Source organism: Sabethes cyaneus, chromosome 2 (genome assembly GCF_943734655.1).
Source record: "Sabethes cyaneus chromosome 2, idSabCyanKW18_F2, whole genome shotgun sequence".
Classification (NCBI taxonomy): domain Eukaryota; kingdom Metazoa; phylum Arthropoda; class Insecta; order Diptera; family Culicidae; genus Sabethes; species Sabethes cyaneus.
Genome location: NC_071354.1, coordinates 23,434,880 through 23,461,567, shown reverse-complemented (window position 1 = coordinate 23,461,567; position 26,688 = coordinate 23,434,880). Strand labels below are relative to the sequence as shown.

Genomic DNA, 26,688 nt, shown 5'->3' with positions numbered 1-26,688 from the left:
AGACAAAAAGAGAAACGGAAAAATACGTCACCGTATGCTTCCAGTCAATTTGCAGTTTATATTCTCAAAGCGCAAAGCAAAGCGGGAGATTGACTGTTTGCTTTTGCTGAGATGCCGCATAAATTGTAAGACGGCAGCAGCGCAAGCGGCAGATTGACTTGATTCAAAAAACAGTCAAACGATCGTTCAAAAAGCGGAGTTTTAATGCGGAAAGTTTGCATTCACGGCAGTCACATTCAACTTGCGATCCCTTTTCAAGCCCTGCACATGAGTATGATTAAAAATTATTCTACAAAATGGGCCACAAGGTCCCTAGAAATTCATGAAATTGTGTACGCACAATATTTTTAGAATTTGAGATTTCCTATTTTCCAAACCCCCTAGAAAAACTCAATTTTTCTATCAATTCATATTTTAGGAACCAAGCTTCTTAGAACACAGGATTTTTTTGTTCGAAAAAATACAAATATATTTTCTCAGTAGACCAAAAAAAACCATGGCGTGGAAATTTTCTTCACAAAATTCCTCAGAGTTGAATTCGGAATCAAAATAGACATTAAATTGACCTTAAAATGGGATTTTGAATTTTAGTTGAAATTGTATCTCAATTGGACTTGAGATCGGACGTGAAATTGGAACTAAATTAGAATTGAAATTATGCTTAAAATAAGACATATTGGGCTTAAAATTGAACCTCTATTGAACCTGTAATTGCTCGTCAAATTGGATTTAAAAGGGGGTTCAAATTGGCCTTGACATGGGATATTAAATTTAACACCTTAAACACTGGTCCTCAATTTAGACTTGAAATTGCTTTTGAAACTGAGATTGAAATTGCCACTTGAAATTTGAAATGAGACTGGATCTCAAATCGGAGTTGAATTTGGAATCCTCAATTGGATTTGAGATCCAATCCGGATGTGAAAATGAAACTAGATTGGAATTGAAATTAAGCTTAAAATAAGACATCGAAATTAAACCTCAATTCAACATGAAGTTGGACGTGATATTGGCAATGGACTTGGACTTCAAATCGGAGTTGAATTTGGAATCAAATTCAAAATATGGTTAATGTCCCATTGGACGTGAAATTGGAGCTCGATTAAAATTGAAATCGGACTTGGAATTGAACCAGAAACCATGTTTCTCATGGAGATTTATATTGCGACCAGTATTTCGATATGATGGAAACTCGTCCAAATGTATTGCCTGTATTCCGCAATTCGTCCTGTTTGCAGTATCTATGTGGATTATGCGAACTACTTATTATCCATACTTGAGTGTTGGCGTTTTCACCCTTTTATCCTCCATGTTTTCACTGCTTTTCAACAAATCTCGCTCTCTAGAGACAAGAAGTATGGAGACTAAATATGATTTGCCCGTGGACAAGAGGCTCTATTACGCACCTCAAGCCAGTACCATTTTTTAAAACTTGTCCTGGCAAGAGCTTTAATTGTTAGTAAACGCAGAATTCAGTACGAAAGAAGGATGTAGACAATGCATAAAGCGGCACTATTCGCCGTCCATCAAAATTTTTCATCGTCCGAACTAAAAATCACAACAATGTTTACGAAGCTAAAGCGCATGTATTTGTGTAGGACGGCATGACAAATGTTATTCTGCAAAATTTCTGCAGGTCAGGCAAGTTTTCCTGGCTGTAGAATAACGACAATGCCTTGCGTGAGTTATTTTCATTTATGAATGACGGAAATTAACACGATTAGTCGACATTGTCTTTTTCGTCGCACGAAAAAACATTGAAAATTTGGCTGGTAGAACTTCTTTAATCACAAAAAGCATTTAAATAGATCTCAGCTCACTTTGATTTATAGCGTATGATTGACAACTATCTAGAATATTAGGGAATAACTAGTTTTGCATTGTGTGTCATAAAAATGCTGATATTTTTAATAATTTGTGTTGGATAGGACGGAAATAGGCAATTACGACGATGTAGCAACATACCCTAAGTAATTTTACATGTTTACTTTTTCGAAGTTGGTTCAGAGTTTGGACTTCAGACTAACTTTTTAAAAGGGCTCATTTTTATCGTGCATATGTATTTTATAAATGGATTATAATCCTACACTGAACAAATAAGCAAAAACTCAACCTCTATACCTAGTGAAATTAACCAACTTTTTCGTTGTTTATAAAATGTCGATGTGAAATTAAGAGAACGTTGCAGTAAAATGTCTGTACTGTAGAAGATTACAAATACATCGCCAAAAAGCAACCATCTGTGAAGTTCGATTTATGTAGATTTTGTTTAAATGGAATTTTCTCCTAACTGGTCTTTAACCTGGTTTTTTTACTTTTCATGTTTTGTTCATTTTGGGTTGTTCTTACTTTTGACACCCATTTCGTTGATTTTTGCTTTCCTTCTTGATATATTTTTTACTTATTTTTAAATTTTACCTTTCCATTCTATCTTTGAGATTTATTTTGAACTTTTTGTTCATTTTTATTGTCTTCTAATTTTTTTATTTAATTTTGGACTATTATTTTTTTACCTTGCCTTCTTTTCTTTTTGTGCTTTGACTTATGCTTTTTGGCTTTTAACCTACTTTTACCGTTATATTTTTTGGATTTTAACCCATTTTTTTGACTATTAACTTGTTCTTTTTATTTGTATCTGACTACGAAGTCAAGACGTAAACTGAGGAAGTGTCCGGTGCGAAGAATGATAAATTGGATGGACTAAAAAATTTCGGTATATTCGATCCAGTTCATCCAATTTATCATTATTCGCACCAGACACTTTCTCACTTTCCAAAAAAGCGAATTATTTTGTTTTTTACTTTTGATATTTTGTTCATTTTGGCTTGCTACTACATTCTTTTGACTTCATTTTGATGGTGTTTGCCTGCCTCACAAAACTTATTATATTTTGAATTCGCTCTTTTTATTAACTGCTGATTTTTTTACTTTAATTTTTTTTCGTTTTGAATTTTGACTCATATTTTTTGGATTTTGACTTTCGTCTGTTCTTCTTTACTTGATTTGTGTTTAATGTTTAAATTTTAGATTAGATTTATATTTCAAAGGTTTTCAGACTGCTGGTGGTTTGCCTCTATATTTATAAATTTATGCCTTTTTCTTTCTTGCTGATTTTCAATTTCTAACTTTCAACGTTTGAATTTCGACCTAAATCCTAAGTTTTAAATTTGCTCATTTTTGACTTCTGGTTTCTTTCTTTTGTTTTTCAATATCTGACTTTTGGTTTTTGTTCTCCACATTTATATTCTCAATATTAAATTTTGACTTTCCCGTTGCTATCTCATTAAGTACCCTGTTTCATCATCTAATGTTGAAGTCGTGCTGCGCAAATCACCCACTTCGCCCGTCAGCTTTTACTGTTCAGCAGTCTAATCCATCTGCTGTCACTCACCTCTCTTCCGAGCAGACATCATTTAGCCGTTTTCATTATCAATCAAGAGGTGAACTTTTACCCAGCGGCTACGAATCAGAACGACCAAGTGAATTAACAGAGGAGGGGCGCCTTGGCTTTATGGGGGGAAATTTGCACGTTGCTCTCTTAGCGCCTCCGGTTGCTATGATCATAAAAAGGCAAATTTATGGCCACGATCCCGAGATTCAATATAAAGTCTAATCACATTAAAATGAAATAACCGATCCAAACAAACCAATAAAACCGTAGTCGTTGATATTTTCCCATTGATGTTTATAAATTATACGAAAGAACTAATCACGCACATAACTAGTTCATGGGTAAAAAAGGCCATAACCGGGGAGACGTCGACGTCGAGCGTAAGACGTCAGTTCAGTTATTTTCGTCGTCCCACAAGGTCATAAAAAGCCTAAAGCATAGTAAAACCCCCTCGAAAAAGGCTACCGCACTTGGCAAGGATTGAGGTTGCTTCTAGCAACCATCACTGCATCATGTCTGTATGTTTACAAACATATAGACAAACGAAACGATCAAACTGTGGGCTCGTGTGCATGTGCTGCAGTCTACACTTAAGTGACCATTTTATGAGCCTGCATTAATGCCTGCTGGCTGCTTTTTGCGGCATCGTTTCGGAGGAGCGTGTTGTTTAAAATCATAAAAGCAGCACGCCAACAAAAAGGGTGGTCTTGAAACTGCACTCTGTCGTTCCCGTTGCAGCAGCAGCATTGGGTTACGCTCACCAGAGCCCTCAGGGTCTGGGACAGGGAAAACTTATGAAGTTATCCGTTCGCTCAGCTTTCCTTCGTTTTCCTTAGGCCGAGGAAAAGTCAAATCCGGTCACGAATTGCGGCAACCGACGAACGGAGTGATGTATTACTATTACCCAGTGCAACTATCGAGCCGACCGACCGACGTTATTGGGTGACGGTACGAACCTTCCAGCTCTGTGTCTATTCGGTTCAGGTCCGTATGGTACAGCCGCTTAAATTGGTCTAATAAATTATGATTGAAACTTGTTTGTTTCACCTTCACCTTCGTTGGCAGATTCTATTCTGTTCGGCGCTGTGATGTAGGTTGGCCGAGTCCGGGTCGTTGTGATTAGGAAGGGCCTCCGCCGAGCTTCGTCAGTCAAACGCTAAGCCAGATGATGGGGGGTTGGCTAAGCCGCAGTACTATAATCGTTTTGTTTTTGCCATTTTTACAATCGCTAGCCTAGGCCGGAATCTGCGGTCGAGATTTCATTTAAACACCATGTCTTACTACAATCTTCAATTTAAACTTTAACCTCTAACGGTGGTGGTAGATTTCACCAAATCCACATAAGCTTTTCTGTGTTGTCGAGTTTTGGCAAGCAGAGAATGTCACACTTCCCTCTTCCACAAGGGTTAGTTGACACGTTGGTTCGGTTGATTAATTAGTCTGGATATTTGAGTGACGCGCAGATTTCATCATCATTCCGGCACCGGAGGCAGTATAGTACGTGCCCGCCAGGCAGTGTCTGCTTGCCTGCCTACCTACTGTATAATGTCAAAGAGACGAACTGCGACAGATTGGATGGGAGTGAATTTGTAGAATTTTAATGGCACAATTTACCATACAAACCCGAGGGTTGGGGCAAGCATTTCGGCTGCCATGGGCTCGGAAAGAAGAATTTGTCTAGTTGAAAGTGTGTGCTTTGTTTTTTCCTCCCTTGCACGGTTTTCGGTAAAAGGACTTGAATTAAATTATCCTTAAATTGCAATTTTTGAAAGAAAATCTCAGTGCTGCGGAATGCATAGACTTTGGATCGTTGTTTATTCTTAAAAATTTTACTTTCTATAGAGTTTAAATTTAATTAGGGGTGCAAATGTGTTACTTTATCTGTGCTATAGTTTCGTAGGACACAGATTTCCGAAACAACTTTTATTATATTGGATTATCAAGTTAACAAAAAACTGGAATAAACAATTATTCTGACAGTTCCTGTCCTGAATTATTCCTAACGTGAAACTGGAAACTATAACCGATTTGGCAAAGTTGACTTTGACTGCCTCGGACTCCCGCAGTTTAGCATTGCGGACGCCACCAACCAACTATTGAGATGTTTCACTGCTCCCAGCTATTTTTGCGAATAACTCTGCGATAGTCGAATTCATATCTACTCGTGTTATTAGTTCATCTCCATCAACGGAATTTTTGGCCTAATGTGTCCTACCATTTCGGCGCGCTAGATATAAGCAATTTAAATTATGAACCATCTTTACCTGGATATGTGAAAGACAACAGCCTCCAGTTGCATCCTGGTTTACTTATCCTGGAGATACGTGTATGCCATTGCATACGTTCTGTGTACTATCAGAACGTCAGAGGTTTACGGACAAAAATTGCCCGGCTGCGTTAGCTGTTGGTCAATTGTGACTATGATGTACTTGTCTTCACGGACATATTGCTTAGGGTTGACATCACTGTTGCAAAACGCGGTAAACCAGTGTTGATAATGGTGTTGATTCAATATAGCTTAAATTTGGATTTAATTTTCTAAACAGTCAGTCATTGTGTAAGTTGCTACCGAAAACAATTTGAATTAAAGTTTATCTTAATTTAATATTAATAGTAGTCCAATAGCAGAATTCTTCGTCAATTTTCAGACATTTTTCAATTTTTTCTTAATCCTCTAATAATTCTTTTCGATTTCTAAAAAGATTTACAGTGAAACTATAAGAAAAATGTTGCTACATGAAACTTCACTGCGAGAAAGGTCAATCAGCATCTTAGGTCATATTTTAGGAAAACTGAAATTAAATTAGGTGCAGTTGAAACTGAAATTGAGCGAAGCTGTACTATTAAAACGCTGTTGAAAAAACCTTAACCTTCTTGATCTGAAACGAAACAAACTTTAGGCAAGTCCATTTAAAATTACCTACCAAAAATCAATGTCTACGAATCAACTGAGTAAAATCTTTTTAAAATCAAATACAAAACCAATCCCAAATCAAGCCAAAAAATATTAAAACACAAGGAATACATATTTTGTTTATCATTTTAGTGTTTATTTCGTATCATTTTGCATTAGTCGGGTGTCTTTGTCAATCTTTTTGTATCTCTGGAGCACTTTTCTAAACTTTATTATTTTTATATCAGTATTGTGTTGTTTAAGACCTATTTTAAAGTAAGTTTATACCATCTCTGAACCATTTTTGTACTCTTTTTATATATGCTGGTCATTCGTAATATTATTTTTTATTTTAGTGGATGAGCGTTTGGTAGAAAATATCAGCCTTTCTAATATATAGGGTTGTGTGGTAATAGTTCAATTGCCAAAACACTCGGGCGCTAACCGAGAAAGTGTGGGTTGGAGTCCCACTTACCAATTCAACTACCCAATACATGGTTGGTCTCATATCGAAGCTTCTCAGTTTTATCCAGTCTACCATTCTTCTTACCAAACGTTCCTCCACTCTAAAAAACATAGTTTACCTTGTACTGCGACAGAGTCAGAGACAAGTAAAACAGAAAAATTTGTAAGATTTTTTTATTATTTCTGTATTGATATTGTATCATTTTTTGTTCTTTTGTGATGTTTTTGTATTACTTTGTGTAACTTTTGTATTACTTTCGAATTATTTTTGTAATTTGTTTCATTTTTGTGTAGCTTTTATATCATTTTTTTAACCTTGCAGTTTTTTTTCAAATATTTTATATCGTTTGTTCATTATTTTCGTGCCAATTTGGCATCATCTTCACATTTTATATTTTTTAGTATGTTTTTGTGCAATTTTTGTAACCTATACGTATCGTTATCCATCATTTTTGTATCATATTCATATTTTTTATTTGAATCTTTTTGTATTATTTTTGTGTATTTTTGAATCATTTCTGTAAATTTTTGCAGTACCTTTCTGTGTTATTTGTTCCTTATTTTTGTATCGTATTTTATACTGTTATTTGGATCATTTTCGTGTTTATTTTTTATTGTTACCGTTGTATCACATTAGTATCATATTTATGCTATTTTCTGTCTGGCAGCACTGAGCATTTTAGTCGAAGAATTATGTTTGCAGCATTTTGGTGTTTTTGTAGTATCATTTCTGTATCTCTTCTGATTAATTTTTTCTGTGTTTATTTTTCTACTTTGTACTTTTTTAGGACGTTTTTGTTTGTCTTTATATATTTTTTATTTCTTCAATGCGTTTTTATTATCATTTCTTGAGAAATTGTTCTTTAATTCTTGAGTTCTTTAATTCTTGTATCATTGTTGTATCGTTCATATGTCATTTTTGTTTAATTTTTGCCACTTATGTCCGTTTCATGAGAGAGTGATTTTAAAATTCGTAGATCGAGGCAAGTGTCACGTTTCTTTTAAAATATACTATTTCTTCTTTATTTTGGTCGATATACAATCTCCAATTTTCTTCACGAAATTTGAACAGCCATTATGTTTTATGGACATTTAAGCTTTTTTCTCTGTTTTCTAGTAAACTAATCTAGAATATATAATATAATAAGTGTATATACTTTTCAATATTTTTTCTGGATTTCTGAGAATTAACAACGTTTCATTCGTTGCACAGTGGGAAAAATCGTCCGAAAAACATAACTTTTGGTTGTCGCTGTTTTCAAGTGACTTTTCTTATGTAAAAAATCAACTAAAAACCGTTTAAGGATAATCTCAACGCACGAAAATGATGAGAAATAGCCCGTTTTGCTCCATTAACCCCCAAGCTTGAATTATTTTGGAAAAATTATTTACAAACTCCCTCTTTTTTTCATTATACACTAGAATCTCTTTTTACGTCCATTCATTTTATGTGATTTCGTTTTACATCACCTTTTTTACGTCCGAAATTTGAATTAACGTCCTCTCGTCTTACGTCCAAAATTTTATTTAACGTCCTCTTTTTTACGCCCGATTATTTTGTACGTCCCCCTAATAGTGGACGTAAAACGAGATTTGAGTGTAGTATCATCCAGGGGTTTGATTTACTCCATTTTACTGAAGAAATTTGTTCTACAGTATAAATAAAAATATATGGGCCTAAAACTTTTCTAAAACACACTAAATTGTATGCATGGGTCAAGAGTTATGAATTTTCAAAAAGAGCAATGTCCCAAAAAATTGCGAAATGCGAGACCTTTTTATAGAACCGTAAACTATGCCCGTATACAAAATGTCATAAAATTCTGAGACTCTATATCCCAATCTGTACGATAATTTAGGAAAATTCGCACTATGAAAACTGTGTTTGTTTCCGTAGCGTATTTTTTAAGCTTCTACTTCTCGACTAGGAGAGGGTGTTAGAGTCAATAGAGTCAATCAATTTGTTAGAGTTAGAGTCAATTAATTTGCTTTACTTTTACTTATTCGGTCCACTGCCTTTGCATCTTCTAATCTTCTAATAGTTATTGCCGGTATAGAATGAAACCTATGGGTGTTGCTTTGTCAACCTCTCCTTACGGCAGCACAATTCCGAATGCAGATTATTGTTTTCTTGAATGAGATATCTAATCTGTACTCTTATTAAACAAAAGTATTGGACCTTTAAATTTTACACTGAATTACAATGTTGTACATAGTTAAAAGTGTGTTTTTGAACAACGGGTCAAAATGCTAACATGCAACCTAGGAAACGTAATTGCACCAAACACTAATAATTTTTGCTGGTCAGTCCTGATTACAATGCAGTTGAATTCTCCAATCGATATCAAATAAGTAGAAGTGTTTAACAATGACGCCGGTAAAATACACTACATGTTATTATTACTGAAGCTTTCCATTAGCCCAAGTGTCAGGACATTACGGTTTATGCTTCATCATCGTGATGACGTTATAACCTGAATAAGGTTATTTGGTGCTTCAATCGTTATAATTTAACATTAAAAGCTAGAAAAATTGCAGCTAAGTTTTTTTTAGTCAACAATTATCAATATTTCATATTCAGCTTTGGCACCGGTTTCATTATCAAAAACATCCATATCGGGTTTCTCCCCCCGGGTTGCTATTGTGTGCGATTGGATCTCAACCTTTTAAGTAAATATTTGTTTACGATACGGCACCATAAGGCAAACCATCAGGGAGAGGCTCCACAAAGCTGCCCTCTAGACTCTGTCCGTTCGTTCCGTTGTTGTTGGTCGTTTCCGTACTTTGTGGTACCCCCGGCGCGCTGTATATTACTTCACCGGAGTCGCCATCGAGACGCCACCTCAATCAACGTCGTCCTGCTTTGTGTTGTTGTGCAACACGCTTCGGACCAGTCGCTCATACCCGCAGACGGACCAGCAGCAGACAATACATACTGCCAGTAACAATAACCCCTTTCTCCGGGCTGGCGATAATCCTAATATTCATCCTTCAACTTTTTACCATTCCGTCCGGCCACCGTTTGCTGCTGGCCGCCGCCAAGCCGGCCCCGGTTAAGAGGCGGTATGAAAAGTAATCAATTAGAAAAGCGGGTGGAGTCATTAGCGAGCAAATCAAATTAGAGCACACTCGTGCAGCACGTCGTGGCTGCCACGGATGCCAGGGGCCCGCCGGAGGAATGCTCAAGTCGGATTCAATATCTTCGCGGGTACGACTGTGCACGTATTGATTTGACTAAGTGGCAGTTTGTCATTATTTGACTTTTAACACGAGTTTAATGAGTTTCTGTTGCTTTTCTTCACGCGGCGAAGCGATGGATGGAATGAAGGGCGGCGCACGGTGCGTGGATTCGAAGTTAGTTGAGCATTCTCACGCTTTCCTGCGCCACGGCGACGACGACGATGACGACGACGAAGGTTTGCATGGCTGGCCTGGCTGGCGTGTTTGGCGTTTGGCTGGTCGGACGGAAGAAAGCCGTCGCTCAACAGCTCAGCAAATGGAAGGAAACTTTGCAGGTTTCCTTCGAAGTATTGCAAGCAAGCATCGTAGGCACGCTAACGCTCCGCTAGCGTGCAGATGCGAGAAAATGCAGAAAAATTATTGTTTATTTCAATGCACATATAGGAAAGAAATGAGCTTGGAAGTAAACATCACGTAAACGTCTCGCAACAATAAACAGCGCAAAAATGCCGGAATGCCGCTATATGCGATTGTAATGGTGGATGCTGTGTGCAGCTTTTTGAGAAATCTTTATTTTTTCTTAGGATGATGACCGGAATGAATTTGCAACTTTATCGTGTGATTTGTCCATCATCTTTCTCTATTCAAATCTATCAAGCAGACTCATTTAAAAAAAAACAATTTAGTTCGAAAATATAAGTTAAGTTTAAGTTGTAAGTTTAAGGAACGCACTTTGCTAGTTTGAATTGTGGCTTCACAAAAACATGGTTGATTGATTAGTTCAGTAGTGGTTACCAGGAATCAAGCATGCCAGTATCAATTTTGTGCGAGTTCGTTGAAGCGTGCCGATCTTCAACATCACCACTATATAATTTGTACGTCTGTTGTATTCTTCAATTACCTTAGGTTTCTTCGACGATATAAATCGTAATCGATTAGGAATAACGGTGCTTCTTTTCGCTGACCACGTTCACCGCGATATCTTGCCGTAAAGTTAACCGCTCACTTCGCTTCAGAATACTTCAAGCTGTCCGCACGCTAAACACAACACTTCTGGAACGAAGAACGACGGACGTTTTTCGCAGTGCCTTTTTTGATGAAAACCTATGATAACATGTAAGAGTGGTACTTTCAGTGCTATCCATTCGTTTTGTAGCGAAATCAGCCAGCACAAGCGTGTACAGGACTCAAACAAAGGTGGCACAGGGTTCTAATTTACTCACTAAAAATTAAATCCTTTTTCTGCAGGGCCTGTTTTTTACTATTCAGGAACTAGTACTAATTATCTTGATCGTTTCAGTACAATAAGTTCGCTGATGAAGCTGGTCGAGGGCATACTCCGATTAGAGAACCCTAGAAGAAAATGGTATGGAGCTAGGGGGTACGGTGTCGTTATTTCACAGTAAAATCAGTGAGCGGTGCTGAGCTCGAACTTCATTAGCATGGACCACGAAATTTCTTCCGGAGGCACGTGTGTGACCTCGAAATAGTTTATTGTCTTCTTAACGAATTGTACTATACGTTCCCAGTGACCGCCAAAATGTAAATCGGACAGAGATTTGAAAGACCACATTGCACTTACACCGACGAACTCCATTTTAAGCTTTTTTAAAAGCATTTTCAACCTGTTTCAGGGCTTAACGCGTGTTATGTTCCTCGGTTGCTAACGATCTTTAACGGTGAATAGCTTCTAGCGATGACATTACGTAGTACTAAGATCATGAATCTATTGCCAACGAAAGATCTAATTTGATGTTCACAGCTCTGGTTGTCACATATATGAACAGGCCAAGCACCCATCCCTGGAGGTTTGGGACCAGTGGTGCTAAATTTACGGAATAATCCGTAGTTCTACGGATTAAAAAGTTTGTTCGGACCCATGTACAGGTCAGTGGTTCGTTTCTGTGGATTTTCATAAACTTTACGCAAAAGGTTGAAAACTGAAGTTTTTGGGGCGTCTTAATAGAATACGAAACCTGAAATTAAATAAAAAAGAAAAACTTTCCAATTAAATTCACCTATGTTCATTTATCTTTGACAGATACGTATTTCGCCTACGACTTGCAGGTTTCATCAGTGTCTGTTTTCGAACTGTTTGAAGTAGAATTTAATTAGAAAGTTTTTCTTTTTTATTTAATTTCAGAAAAAGGTTGAAAATTTGTTCCTGTTACAAAAATTACGAGTGGGCTACGTCTAGTGAATAATATCCAGAAAAGCGCAACTTCATTGTTTAAAAGTCGATATAAACATTTCTGAGTTGCTCTGAGAGAAAGAAATGAACAAAATAGTTTAATAGTTAGTGAATTAAAAAAATCAAAGAGTGCTGCCATGCTGTCAACAAGCACTTGCATTTTTCACTTCGATTTTGACGGCAGAACTCTTGACCATTATTCTTCACTTTCAGACTTTCGCTCTTTGACCGTAATATTGTTACATTAATAGCAACACTGATACTTTCCTTGTTGGAGTACGGGAAAAAGGCGATGTTTCTATTTCTTCGTAAATTTCCACGTACCGTTGTGTAGTGCGATAGAACTCCCAAATCCTATACAATTGTCCAGCAAGTAAGATTGTTCAGCATTACCTAGTAGCTGAAATCCTTGTCCTAATTGCATTGCTTAGCTTTACTCTTTTTACGCGAGATAAAGCCGCCGGATAAAGTAACGAACAAGCGATTAAAACATGATAAGTATGCAAAGTATAAATTACTACTGCCACAAAGGTTTGCCCAAGTCTTGATTGTTTAACCAACTGAATACAACTGAGTGTGCTCAGCAGTCAGGTCTTTGAACGCGGTCGGAATGCAGACGGGACCGACCATTGCCGATACGATGACGCACCAAACTGTTCATACCGTTCGTCGCAACGGCAGCGCAGTGTATCGCTGCCGAGATGGTATATTGGGCGAAGCATATTTTGACGCTGGGATAGGCGATATTCTGATATTGGGATAAGCGATATTCTGTACCAGGGGCATTCAACCCCCATAAAAAGATGGCGTCAGATGATCAAAAAGTAACACACTTTTCAATTATTTTTCTCCAAGGATGCTTCAGAGATCTCGACGGATTTTTTTTGATAGACAAAATATAGTACTTTCATATGAAAGTTGTTGGTTTGTCAGAAGTTGTCCGAAATTGGAAATTTTTTTTGAATAGCGCGAATTTTTTTTTTTTTTTAGTTTTATGACCTATTAAATATGCGTCATAGCAACAAACAGTCTTCGGAGAAAATGTGTATTTTAACATACCGAATAACTTTGAAACCCATTTAAAAGCACTAAAAAATCTTATGTTTTTAAGTGCTTTTTTAAACACATCATTATAATTCGCAACCAGTAAGAGATAGATAGTTACTATATTCAGCAAAGCTGCTTATTTTGGTATGTTCTATAACTTTTTCGACCAAAAAGAAAGTTGAAATTAATTCAAAAAACAAAAGTTTGTATCACCCTAATAGGTGAATTCACGGTCACCCTCATAGTGCAGAAAGTTGCACTATATTTTATTATTAAACCTCTCCAAAGACACCACCCATGAAAAATTACGCATTTTTTACCCAATTGCTAATGTCCGCTTTTTTGCGATTCTGGACCACTGTGCTCTTCTGGCATACGAAAGACATGGCAAAATGACAAAAACACGTTGGAGTGATGACAAAAAAAATTGACAAATACGACGAAAAAACAGAAAAGATGACAAAAACACGGTGAAAAGATGACGAAAGAATGACGAAAAACAGGATTCAATCCTTTTTTTGAAACGATGGTTCTACAATTGATGAAGTGATGGTAGGGAAAGAAATGAAAATTTCTTTTTTTTTGGTGAAGGAGGGGAAAGAGCGGAAGGGTGAGGAGGGGGGGGGGGGGTATTGGTAGCTACGCTTAATAAGAAATGGTTTTGACTCCAACCTTTTGTCCAATGCTACTAAACGACTAGTTATTAAGCGTAGCTACCAATACCCCCCCTTTCCTCACCTATCCGCTCTTTCCCCTCCTTCACCAAAAAAAAAAAGAAATTTTCATTTCTTTCCCTACCGTCCCTTCATCAATTGTAGAACCATCGTTTCAAAGAAAATATGATTATATATGTATGACTGCATTTCAAGGTCAAGACTTAAAACATGAGATTAGTCTAGGATTTAATCCAGCTAGTGGTGAAAGGAACCTTTGTTATACCATTTAATTTGTCATTTGATATGGGCATTTCCAGCTCAAATAGCACATCGGTTTGCCTCGATTATTTTTGAATCATTTTTGATCAATGAACTTTTGCTGATATGTTGAATACCACGCAAGGATTCATTTCACCTGTACAGTTAATTATTTTTCACAGTTTGCATATCATTTTTCTCAGTTCTTCCAATGTTCATTCTTCACAAAAACACATTTACTCCCTAGTAAGAAGTACAAATTAACTTGACCAGTATAAGTCAATATCAAAAATGATAAACTAAAATGATTTTGCTAGAAATTAAGTTTGACTAACTGAATTCATTTCATCAAATCATTTTGTTAAAATAACTCGTTTTCTAAAATTTCAAAATTTCGATGGCGCGTTAATTTTATCCACCTACCACATTAATATTTACGATAAATTTTAATGCGCATATGCCGCACATCGACGGAAACTGCTGAAAATTTAATATATAATTATTCTATGGGATATTTTATTATGGTCGGTACAAACCAAATCGATCAGGATGATCTGACAGTAAAATTTTAACTTTGCTGTTCACGGGTGTATTTTTAAGTTATGTAACTATAGCTGCAGCTGTTAGCTGTACGATTTATAGCTCTGTAGCGAAAAGCTTCAGTAAATTATGGTGGTAGCTGTCAAGCAGCGAAGAACATATTCTGCCCAACGTGATAAGACTACTTGAGCTAATAACCTGATACTTAAGCAAAGCTAAGCCTAGGTGCTACATTCCGTTAGCGAAACTTGGGCTTCTGTTTTTATGCGACAGACTTCGCAGCCAGCTGTTAAAGTACAGGATGATTGCAGGGCCAGTTGCTACGATCCTATTGACTCTAATAGCCTCTACCAGCCGAGATTCGAACATAAGATGACTGGCTTATTAGGCCAGTATCATACCTCGAGTCCAACTGGGAGGCTGATTCTTAAAGAGGTTATAAAAAACTTCTGAAGAGTGGGCTTTTTTGGTCGGAGGGCAGTTTTATTGCGGTTCTGGTGGAGCTTATAGTTTTATTACCGGTTTTAGGAAATTGGTCATGAAAACCACTAATGAGAGGTAATAAAATGACATAAGGCTCTGAGGGTTGATAAGGGCGGTAGTGATCCCTAACAACGGGGGGGAGTCCAAATAAGTAAAAGGGACAGCGTTTCTCTTGCATTTAGACCGATTGCAATTGTTTAAGTGGCTAGAAGACAAGTAGGCGAGGGGGCTATGGAAGGGGAGGGGATTTAAAATATGGATAAGAGGCCCATCAAGAAGGAATATATGGAAAACAGGTTTTGTTTCTCTTTCATTTTACAGGGATTTTCAGAGAACAAACAGATGCATAATTGTTTACGTGTCAAACCAACAGTTGGGTGGGCACGAGGAACATGAGTATGAATGTTTCACCATAACTCCGGAACGCCTGGACGGTTGTTCATCAAAATTGGCACACGTTTTCTTTGACAAAAATGACTCAGCGCAGAAGGGTTTTCGAAGGAAGAAAAAGACCCAAATGGGATAAAGCCTGGGTTTCTCTTGCATTTAGACCGAGAACAGTTGTAGAAGTGACTGGATGGCAAGGGGTTTCTAAAAGGGAGGAACAGGATAGCCATCGACAAAGGGGGGGGGGGGGGGGGGTTAAAACGCAAAAAGGCTTTGTCTCTCTTGGCAGGGATTATTGAGAAGATGACAGTTGGGGAACAAGGGGGGGGGGGGGTTAGCTGACAAATAGAGTAGACACATTCAAATGGAGAATAAAAGTTTTGTTTCATGCGTTATGCGAATTTTCGTTACAATAACAGATGCACAAGTAGTTGAGAGACAAAGGGGCCCCGGGTAATATCGGGCAATCAGCCAGTAAACATTAAAAAGACAGCGAAAAGGCGGCGAAAAATAACGAATAACGAAAAATGATAACAAATAGGCAAAAAGACAATGAAAAATTGTCAAAAGACGACAAAAATGACAAAATCGACCAAAAGTCGTTAAATAATGCAGAGCAAGCGATAAAGAGATGATAAATAGAAAACTAAAAGACGGCGAAAAATGCCGGAAAAGGTTACAAATCTCGACTAAAAGACACCATCAAACCAAAAACGTCTTCAAAGATGATAAAAAACCATTGAAAAGCGACAAAAACTTCATGTAAAAATGTCAGAAAGCCTTTAATATCTAAGAGCCAAATACGATTAACAGACATAAAAAATTTAACTAATACAGGACAAGAAGACTACAGCAAAAAGGCGATGAACTATCACATAACAAAAAAAGAGGAAATATTAAAGACAAAAGACAACCAAACGATTTTCAACCAGGCGTTAGAATTTAGAACTGCAAAACTAACTCATCAAAAACTCAAATCATACAAATTTAGACAAGCTTTTTTCTCATTAGAGCTGTTAGAATTCGAGCCAAGAATGTTGATTCTGCAGCGTGCCCCAACCTGGACACGCCAGTGACTCTAATATTAGCCCAACACGGCACTGATTGTTACGAATCGAACAAAACAAAAAAACGTGTCAGCCTGTTTAGAGAACCGGTAACATAAAGTAAAATCCAAAATTAAATAATAAACACTTTTGAACAACCTCTTGAAACAGACGAACCTATCAATCAGGTCCCGTTCCTCGGCCACGCGTCTTCTATTTGCTTTCCGTGCAGGAACGGTTAAGATAATACCATCAGACTTACTGGCTGGTTCATTATAAATCGATTCCACCAAAGCCACACACCAACAGTAGGAACGTGGTTGGCCCGTACGTGACAATACGTGTGAAGAACCAAAAAATACACTGCACACGAGGACTACCCGGCCGGGGAAGGGAAGATTTATCGCGTTTTTTGTTGGCCGATTGAAATGTTCGATGTCGTAAAGCCGTCTAGCAGTCAGAGTTCCCGTGTTGTTACCACACTTCACTCGGCAGTGTCGCTTTGTTAATCCACAAGGTGTAAATTGACAGTTGGATGTTTCTCTTCTAGATATAGGTACACAACTTATTCCGGAGAGTTCGATTATTACCGATTCTGCTTTGCACGAAACGTTAACAAATCCAGCCGCAAAGTCCTCCTGCCATGGTTGGCTGCCGAACAACAACGACAACTACAACATCATCAACATCATCATCATCAAAAAGCCATAAAAGCGTAAGACATTCCCGGAACGGATCGGCTTGACTGCCCAGCCACGGCGCGGTGGCCGCGGCCGAGTGTCAGCCAAATGTGCCAGACTATATGCCCCGAAAGGGCATAGACAAGGAAGTCGTAACTATCGCATAATGGTAATCATTTCGCCTGATGGAAGATATTGGCCAGAGTGCAGTCCAGTCCCGCGCAGAGTGCGGTGTGAGACTCGCGTGCTCCGCCAGACTTGAAATACAATTGTATGTCTTCATCAGCCGAGAAGTACCATCCTCGTCGAACAATAATGGCCAACGGATAATAACCGACCGGCTGGTCGCTCTTTGTGTAAGCCGATCGAACTTTCCTTGGTAGAGTGGGACCGCAGAGGATCCGCAAAGAAATTACTGGGAATCGACATATAGATTTAATTAACCGTAAAAGTTATAATTTGACGGCCAAGCGCATTTTTATCTATTTTTTATGTTGATTGAATGAAAGGAATCACAAATAATAACTATTAAATTATGCAATAATCACACTGCAAGGTGGATTATCAACCCGTTTTAACAGTTTGCTCAAAATTACATGTAGCCATACCAATGAGATTACTGTCGCTATGGTAAGCATTGAATATGTCTGGAAAATGTGCTTCGTATAATTCCTATTTTTTCTTTCGCTTGCGCTCACCATCCAATGAGGATAGCTTTAGTCGGCTTACGGGCATGACGCCACTATGGAATAGTTTCACTGGGCTGGATCGAACCATGATTGAATCTTTAGCTAGCCACAATAAAAAGCCTAGGGCTAGATTATTTACCCGTTAGAATTTAATCGTCCGTCTTGTCCCTATTGTTTTTACAAACCTCAGCTTAGCATTACCAGCAAAATTGCTCTTCGGTTCGGTTCAGTTGATAGTACCGTTTATTCAGCGTCTTCCCATCGAGCAGCATACCACCACTTAACCCTTTGATCTTGATCTTGTACATGATTTACCGACGCATTTCCTCATTTTCATAATCAACTTATTCGAAGCCAAGCCATAAATCAATTAATCAGTCTTCTTAACGATTATTATACCAGAGTTTTTTTCTCTTTAGGACTCAGGGTCACACTCCTGCAATACATTTTTCCGGGCGGCTTCGAACTGCCAGAGACGAACAAATAAAAAAACAGCACAATTATACATAAATAAATTAACAAGATTCCTTCCATTAAGTACTTACTACCAGCAGTAGAAACCCTACCGAGTGTTGCAATGGATGCTGGAAAAATTGACCATCATCAATTAACTTTCTCCCATTTGCCAACGACGATGACGACGTTGTGAGTTAGTGACTCAGGCACAGGCGAGGAGACTCACGACGACGCACGTATTGCACAAGTTGACCCTTTGACTCCTGATTCTTCTTTATCCCGTCGAATGATTTGTTTTCGTTCTCGTCTTGAATAATTTCGCTCTCTACGCTGGTAGAAGATTGTCGTACTTTATGAGGAAAAAGGCTCTACGAGCGATCGTCACAGTTGTAATGCAATTTTCAAGAACATCAGACTCGATATTTATAATCTTAAAAGTGAGATTCTTAAGATTAGAACAGTCATTAGCTTTTTAGAATTCATAAGCAGTTTTTATACTCAAAATTATGATTCTGATCACGCAATGTATTTAATTCTGTCTATCAAAATATCATGAATACATTTTCATGAGCAGAAGTATTATTAAATCTTAACCGAAATCACACGTACCTCTGAACGTATTACTCGCGGTAATAAAAGTCATCATTTCGACAGACCTTATCGAGCAAGCTTGTTTATTAAACCAGCTGCGATTGTTTGACGTTGCATTTTTGTCTGGCGCCGCATATTAGAATCAGAATTAATCAGAAATAAAAATAGAACTGATGCAACATATAAAAGTGTGTCAACTAGAACAACTGGGAAAGGTTGTGTTTGCCGTTAGCATACTGCTGATTAGTGATTGCTGTACCTACAGAGGAGCCATTCCAGTAGAAAATATGACTAACTGTCTTGTTATAGTGTATTATGTTTGTAAACTTTCAACACCTTTCACATAGAATTATTTTTCTTTGTTTGAAAAATAAGCTTCTGTTGCGGTGACAATCTCATCATCATCAAAGCTATATCCCTTCGTAAGAGAAATTTTTAAACCTGCAACCAGAGTAGAGGTAATATGGGGGAAGATTTGATTAATATGGATCGGAAGCAATTCAAATTGTGTCTTCGAGCGTGTTAACCGGCTTCCATCCGTTCCCCATTCGACTGATACCGTTTTGAATTCCGGCATATACCGACGTAAACGATCACAAAAACCATGCTCATCGTTTTGAAGTTGTCTAATTCCGTTCCATCCCATTCGAGCGTGTTCTGTTCCATCTCCCATCTACAGTATGTTCTAACATTCTAACATCTACAACCTACACTCTTAAATGATTCTACCTGTAAATAGTTCGGATTTAGCTAAAGCTATGTTGAAACTACTCAAAATGACCTTAAAGTGTAAAACTCAAATTTTGGGTAAAAGTTTTGGCTACTTGCTACCGATAATTGAATTATTCTCTGTGACAAATAACGCACTTTCAAGTTCCTACTACCAATTTTTTGGTTGAAAAACTACACAAAATCTGGGGTGGCGAATGAACTTTAAGGTTTAAAACCACTCTCTAATAAAAATCAATTCCAACCAATACTCAAAATCTGAGTTTGTACACTTTAAGGGTATTTTGAGTAGTTTTGACCAAGTTTTAGCTAAATTCAACAAATTTACGGGTAAACTCATTTACGAGTGTAGAAAGGATGGGACATCATGTTCATGTGCATGACAACGAAATCCGCGATACAACGAAATTGCTCATTCCCTGATATTAGATCTGTGCGTCTCTAAGCGTGAGTTGCACGTAGTCTTAAAATTGGTTGTCAACTAAAATCTTACGCTGGAGTTCGACAGTTCAAATTCACCATATTTTATTTCACCGCCTGCTCCACACTTTGGTGGCTGCTGGGAACGCCTAGTACAATCCGTTAGGTGGCAACAATGAGCGATTTCGCGCCCCTTTGTGTTAGTGTATGATTTAAGCTTTCTTATACGCTTGTTACATTCCCAGTAAGCAAAATAAGCAGTAATAAACCTTAAAATTGTCATCTACAAATATTCATTACAGAGTGAGTAGTAATAAATCAGTAAAGTAAATCGTTACTAATCGCTGACGCTTGCATAAAGTTTAATTTGTTTGAAAAGCGTTACAGTTAACACGCACGATATCCTGTAGCCAGGACCGGCGCTTCCCTTAAACAAAACAAGCAGCTGCTTGGAGCGCCACTTTGAGGGGGCGCCATTTCGGCTGCATTAACATAAACTGGAGCAATAAATAAATAAGTGGTTGATAAATACAATAATATCTGTCTGATTTGCAAGTAAATGCACGCATACAAATGCAAACTACGTGGAATTTACGTAAATAGTAGGGGAAAAGTTGGATGGAAAATATTCACATAACTTTTCCCGTAATTTCGACGTGAAAATTATTTTGACTGTAGATTTACTCTCTGTTGTACCGTGAACGCGAGTAATTCCGATCTCCTCCTAATTCCGATCACTTAACTAAAGTAGAAAATGGAATCAAAAACCATAGTTTATGGGAATCCTTATGATCAAAGCTTCCCGAGCAGGAGCGAAGAGCAAAATAATACAAAAACAATATTAAACTGTGTTATAATGGTATATTTTGTTATTGAATAGATATGGAGACACATTGATAACACATTTTGTTATTAAGTAGATATTTAAAACAGTGGTTGTAAGATGAGTATAATAACTGATTTTGTTATCATATCTTATTTTGGTCCTAAAATGACATTCGATATATTTCATACAATTTGTTTTATTGATTAAATAAATTTTAGATTATTAATATTTTATAAAAGGATTTTTTAAAATATCATATACTACTGCATTTGTTATTCAATACCTTAATACTAAAATATGTTATTCTAAACTCTGAATACACTCAAGTACTTTTTTTACACGGTTTGTTTTTTCGAATAATAAGAACGGGGCAACTTAAGGACCATTCATTTATTTATCAATACATTTGGGAGTGGCCCGACATTCGTCACGTATTTTGTAAATGGTCCCTAAGTTGCACCGTTCTTGAGTAATCGAAAAAAACAAACCGTGTAAAAAAAGACTTGAGTGTACGGTCATGTTATTGCTTTGTTATTCAAATAACACAAGTAGTTATTCTTTTAGCCTTAAAGGAGTAAAATTTTGATATTATTTTTTGTTATTTTACCAACTATGTCAGCCAAAACCAGACCAAATTTTGATATGAGTTATTCGATTTCCAATAACACATTTTGATATTATTTTGCTATTCGCTCCTGCTCGGGTTGCCAATGAGCTATAAATTTTAATTCAATCTTTTTAAAATCGGCTACTTTAGTTGAGTGATCGGAATTAGGAACTGATCGGAATTACCTGCGTTCACGGTATTTGGTCTTGGGCTATTTGTCGCCAATTCGTTGAGCGTCTCGAGTAACAAGCAAATCGGCCTCAACCTAGTCGTGCCATTTAACATTATGGCCTCTATTTCTAATGCCGATGGAGGGCTTGAAGAGAACAGATTTCACTGCACAGTCGTCCGACTTTCTTGCAACATGACCGGCCCACCGTATTATCCCTACTTTTACCAAATTTACTATAGGAATCTCTCCAAGTAGCGCCTGCAATTCATGGTTCATACACCTACAGCATTCTCCGCTTTCCGTTTGTACTTCACGAAAAAAATTCGTGTTGCAGTGATATAAAATTACAGCCTTATTTGCAACGAAGCTTAACAATTAGGATACTCAGATAAACGTGGTAGAAAAGTCGTACCTATTGACGCTATTAAATTATTTAAAAATTTCTCGGGAAAAATTTTCGATTCCAGATTCATCTTTCGATCAAATGCTGAACTTTTTTGTTTTTGAAGGTTTATCATTCTGATAATGGGTTATGCAAGAGAAATGGCGGTTGACCGTGACTTTGATGCGTCGTTAATTTCCGAGGATTGAATCTGCTCCCGCCACAAGAAGAATCTTTTTTATATAAAGCAGATGACGAACCGATTCAACTCTGTAATTTAAAGTAGAAGGTCTTTTTAGATTTTAGTTACTGTCATCAATTTGATTGAAACATTTTTTTAAATCGTTCGATGTACTTCTGATTTTTATACAACAAACTTAGCCAACAAACAGCCAGCTGTTAGAGTACAGGAGAATTGCGAGGCTAGTGCTACGAACCTATTGACTCTGACAGCCTCTCCAGTCGAAATTCGAACATACGACGACTGACTTGTTAGACCAGCGTCGTATCTCGAAGCTAAGTGGGTGCTTCAACGTCGTAATAAATGCGATATCTATCCGAACAAATCTCCTTTATTTTTATGACTAAATTCTGTGAGCGCCATTTTGAGTATTTGCGTGGAGCGACAATCTGGCTGGCGCCGGCCCTACCTGAAGCATTTCATTCCAAATCTTCTCCAAGCGTTGCTTGGAAGTATCCAATCAATCTTTTAGTGCTCCCTAGTTTGCCTAGATGTAACCCCATGCATAGAAGTCGAGAGAATTCAAAACAGGCTAAGAGGCAGACCACTCTTTCGAAGAAATAAAATCCGGAAAATTGTTCTCACACCAAGCCTGTGTAGCTTTCGCCTGGTGAGACGGTGCAGAATCTTGTTGGAAGCAGTATGGTGCATTCTTGTAGCGTTTTTTTTATTATGGGAAGTATTGATTTTTACACCAGGTTCAATGAACAGTAATGGAACCTTCAAGGATTTGGAGAAACTTCGCCATACCATTACCCAGGAAACATTCTGAAATCTTTGAGCAACCAGTTTATCCCGAGGAATATTTTGTTGGTTGTGGTGATCCTGTAGCAGGAACATTTTTTTGTTCGAAAACAAAATTTCACAAATACCATGCCGCTTGCAACCTTCTGCTTTTCAGTTAAACCGTGCCTCTTTGTGTTTTGTATGGAATCAGTCGAAGATCATCTTTCAAAATATTCTTCATGGTTGACTGTGAAATTCTCAGTTCCTTGGCCATGTTACGCCCAGATTGATCTGGTTTCCGAATTAGTTCTCTTACTCGTTTGATGGCTTTCGGTGTCCTTGCAGTGTGTTTACGGCAACGTTTGAGGGGCATTTTTCAAGAACCGGTTTCCTTGTATCGCCTGAAGGTACGAAAGATGGATCTTTCGTTTATTCCGAGAGGTATCAGCTTCCTTAAAAGATCGCAGGATCGAAAAAAATTCAAAAACAAACTTAAGCCACGACTCTTATCCGAATGAAAATTCAAAACAAACATGCAAGTTCTGTTGACATTTGAATACACTCTAAACAAAAAATATGTAACAGTAAATTGAACATAATACAAAAAAAGTTTACAATATTTTGGATGAAAAGATAAATCCTATTTACCGACTTTATTTGCCAATTTTAATGTTTAAAACGAAACTTTTCCTTCGACTTTCTAACTCTACAGGTTCTATTAGGACAGGTAATGAGGTAAAATAATCTGTTAATGTAAGATTCATTGAATACCCAATAGATCAAAGAATGGTCGCAGTGGTCCTAACCTTCCGACAACAAAAAACGTACGTGCCTGGTCAATTTTATCAAATATCTGATGTTACTCCAGAAATAAAGTAGTATTTTTTATATTTATTTTATTTAATAAATGTAAAAATGATTTACCTAATTTTCCGTTTTTCACACTGCACGTCTTGTCTCATCGAAGAATCAATCCAACAATTGGGCCCAAATTTATAACGATAGAGTATTATCCGTTCTCGTTGTTTGCTTTTAAAAGCTAACTATTTCTTTACTATTAGAGAACTAATTGACCACGAAGAGAAATATGTCCAGGAGTAACCAAGAAATAAAGTACAAGTAAATAACTTGTACCCCAACTTCCTTGGGGTACGCCGAACTACACTAGAATTATAAGATCGATACCAGATTATTTCATTATTTTATGATATTGCGGCTGTAAAAATGGATATTTCGGCAAGATGGATCGATTCTGGTCTTAGCCGAGGGAACTACGTACAAAAAATGGATATTTAAAAAAAATGGAAATGCCATTATAAGCGGGCCACCTTTCTAAATAGGGCTGCCGCGATTTTTCGGTTTTAAGAATTTATTCCATCTATATACGAGCACATTTTCTCACTGTATCGGCTAACTTGTCACCAATTGTGCAGTTATAGTCGAGCTGCCAGATTTTGAACGCAAGATCACAGTATTCGATACTGAAACACTTTTATTAGGGGAAATATGACGACATAAAAAATAATATGGATAGATTTTGAATTACTGCTGTAAAATTTTTACCTTTAATTCTCCATTTTATATATTAATCTGGCAGTTACGTATTTCATCTCCAAGTTACAGGATCGCATTTGATTAGCCCTCTCATTTTATTTATTTGTTTATTTATTAACATAATTTTTTATTTCCATAATCATTTCTAAACAATTTCTGAGCCAAATAATCTTAATATGAACAATCTCAACTCCGAATAAAGGAAAAGCTTTTCTATTTAAATAAAATTCCTTCCTGGCATATAAATAAAAGTATACCGTATTCTTTCGTTCATGGTATTTAAATTCTAAGTACCACCCTGATATAAAACTTTCAATTTGCAAACAGTTGATTCGACTAATATGGGCCAGCATTCGCTAATGTTTATGCTAATTATTCATAGCGGTGGTCGTTTCGCTGCCTATCGAAATTAAATTACCGCTTCGGATAGGCGCAGCAATTAGTACGTACGAAAGTAATTTAATTATTGCAACCATGGCTATGCTTATAGCCTTTATAGATAACAGTTTCGGCAGTTTGTTGTTAACCGTTGGTGGGTATCAGTTTGCAACACTTTGACAGCCTAATAGTTCACAATTACCATACAGAAGTCACCGCCCCGTCGACGGGGGCCGAATATTGTCTCACGAGACGTCGTTGAGGTTTTTTTAAATTACCAAAAAAAAGGTGCGGAAATGATGTGCCTACCATTTGCGGAAGCAATCGTAAAGTTACGCTTCGTCACCGCCCAGAACATTAAAGTTCCATTCCCAGCCAGCTGACAGCTGATGCGTATCGATGCTTTTACCACATTTAGTTCCATATTTACCCTGTCAGCGAAAACAATATCGGGATGGTTTCCGTGCGGGACGAATTGTTTGATTTTTCAATTATACGTTTGTAAAGTTTGAAACTTTCGATGTCCGCCTAAAGAATTGTAAAGTAAATAACCCCGGTAGCGGGAATCAATCACATTCCCACGTCGCTTCTGGTTGTTATGAATTATTGATTTTGTTCTGCGATTTTCGATGTCTAGGCTTCGCAATTAATCCCAAACACCCAAGCCGTTACATCAATTGGATGTTTTAATTTCAGTTCAAATTGGTCTACTGTCCAATTTTTCATCCCATCGGTCTATCCTTACAGGCGAGAGCGGGAAATAGGCGGGAAACGAACCCGGATGAAACATGAGAGTCATTAAAAATTTCTAACCTTCACACGCACGGCACACCACCCAACTAACTAACCGAACTGACTTTCCGCTGGGTCTGTCATTTTTGGAAGAGCCGAAAGGGGCAGGAACGAAGGTTTCGATTTTCGGTCCCATTGAATCGTGATTAAATGAAACATTTATGAACGTTGATCGAGCCCACGGGGAGATTTAAATCGGATTTTGGGCTTTAACAGGGAAGATTTACGATAACCTAACCAATGAATGCTTTCAAATGATTGTGTTGTATAAAAGTGACTGCTATCGAATAAACATTATTATTATTATTCTAATTTATATTATTTTCTGTTTATTGCAGATTGTATCGCACCGTGTGCGTTCCGAGTGATCAGGTAGGTAATCGATTAGCTTTTTATTGGGAGTTGGGAGGCAACATTTTCCAAACGATACCCGCGGTGTTACTTCGAGCGAGCTTATGTCTAAATTTGTATTCATGGGCATCCGATTTTGAGCTATTCCCACCATCATCATCATCATCATCATGGGCACCGTTTAGGAACGAAAGGCATATTCATTTGTTTGTCCATCATCAGCAGCAGCACCCAGCCACTACACTTGACCGGTAGGTCCATGCCTAATTTGTCAAGCCAGGGCCACCCGATTTGTGTTTGGCTGAAAAAGCACACATAAAGAATGTCTAATTATTTCATTTGTCTTTCGAAGGGGAATTTAACCAAAGATGAAAATTATTGGTAATTTTATAAGAAGTTAAAAATTATGGAAATAATCGAACTTGTCTCATTTTTAACTTCAGTATTCATATTTTTGTGACAAAAAATAATCCTTATGAAATGAAAAACCCCGCATCAGTCTAAGTCTGTTTATCCGTTCGTGATATAGCAATTGAGTCTGTCAACCCTTTTCAACA

At 37.4% G+C, this 26,688-nt stretch overlaps 1 protein-coding gene across 1 annotated transcript in view; it reads left to right on the top strand.

Annotated features, from left to right (window-relative positions):
* LOC128734896 (protein unzipped) overlaps positions 1-26,688 on the top strand; it is a 164,130-nt gene that overhangs the window by 35,443 nt on the left and 101,999 nt on the right. Inside the window, exon 3 of the mRNA XM_053829292.1 lies at positions 26,119-26,152. The gene's annotated coding sequence lies outside the window, so the exon portion shown is untranslated. The remainder of the gene's footprint in view (positions 1-26,118; positions 26,153-26,688) is intronic.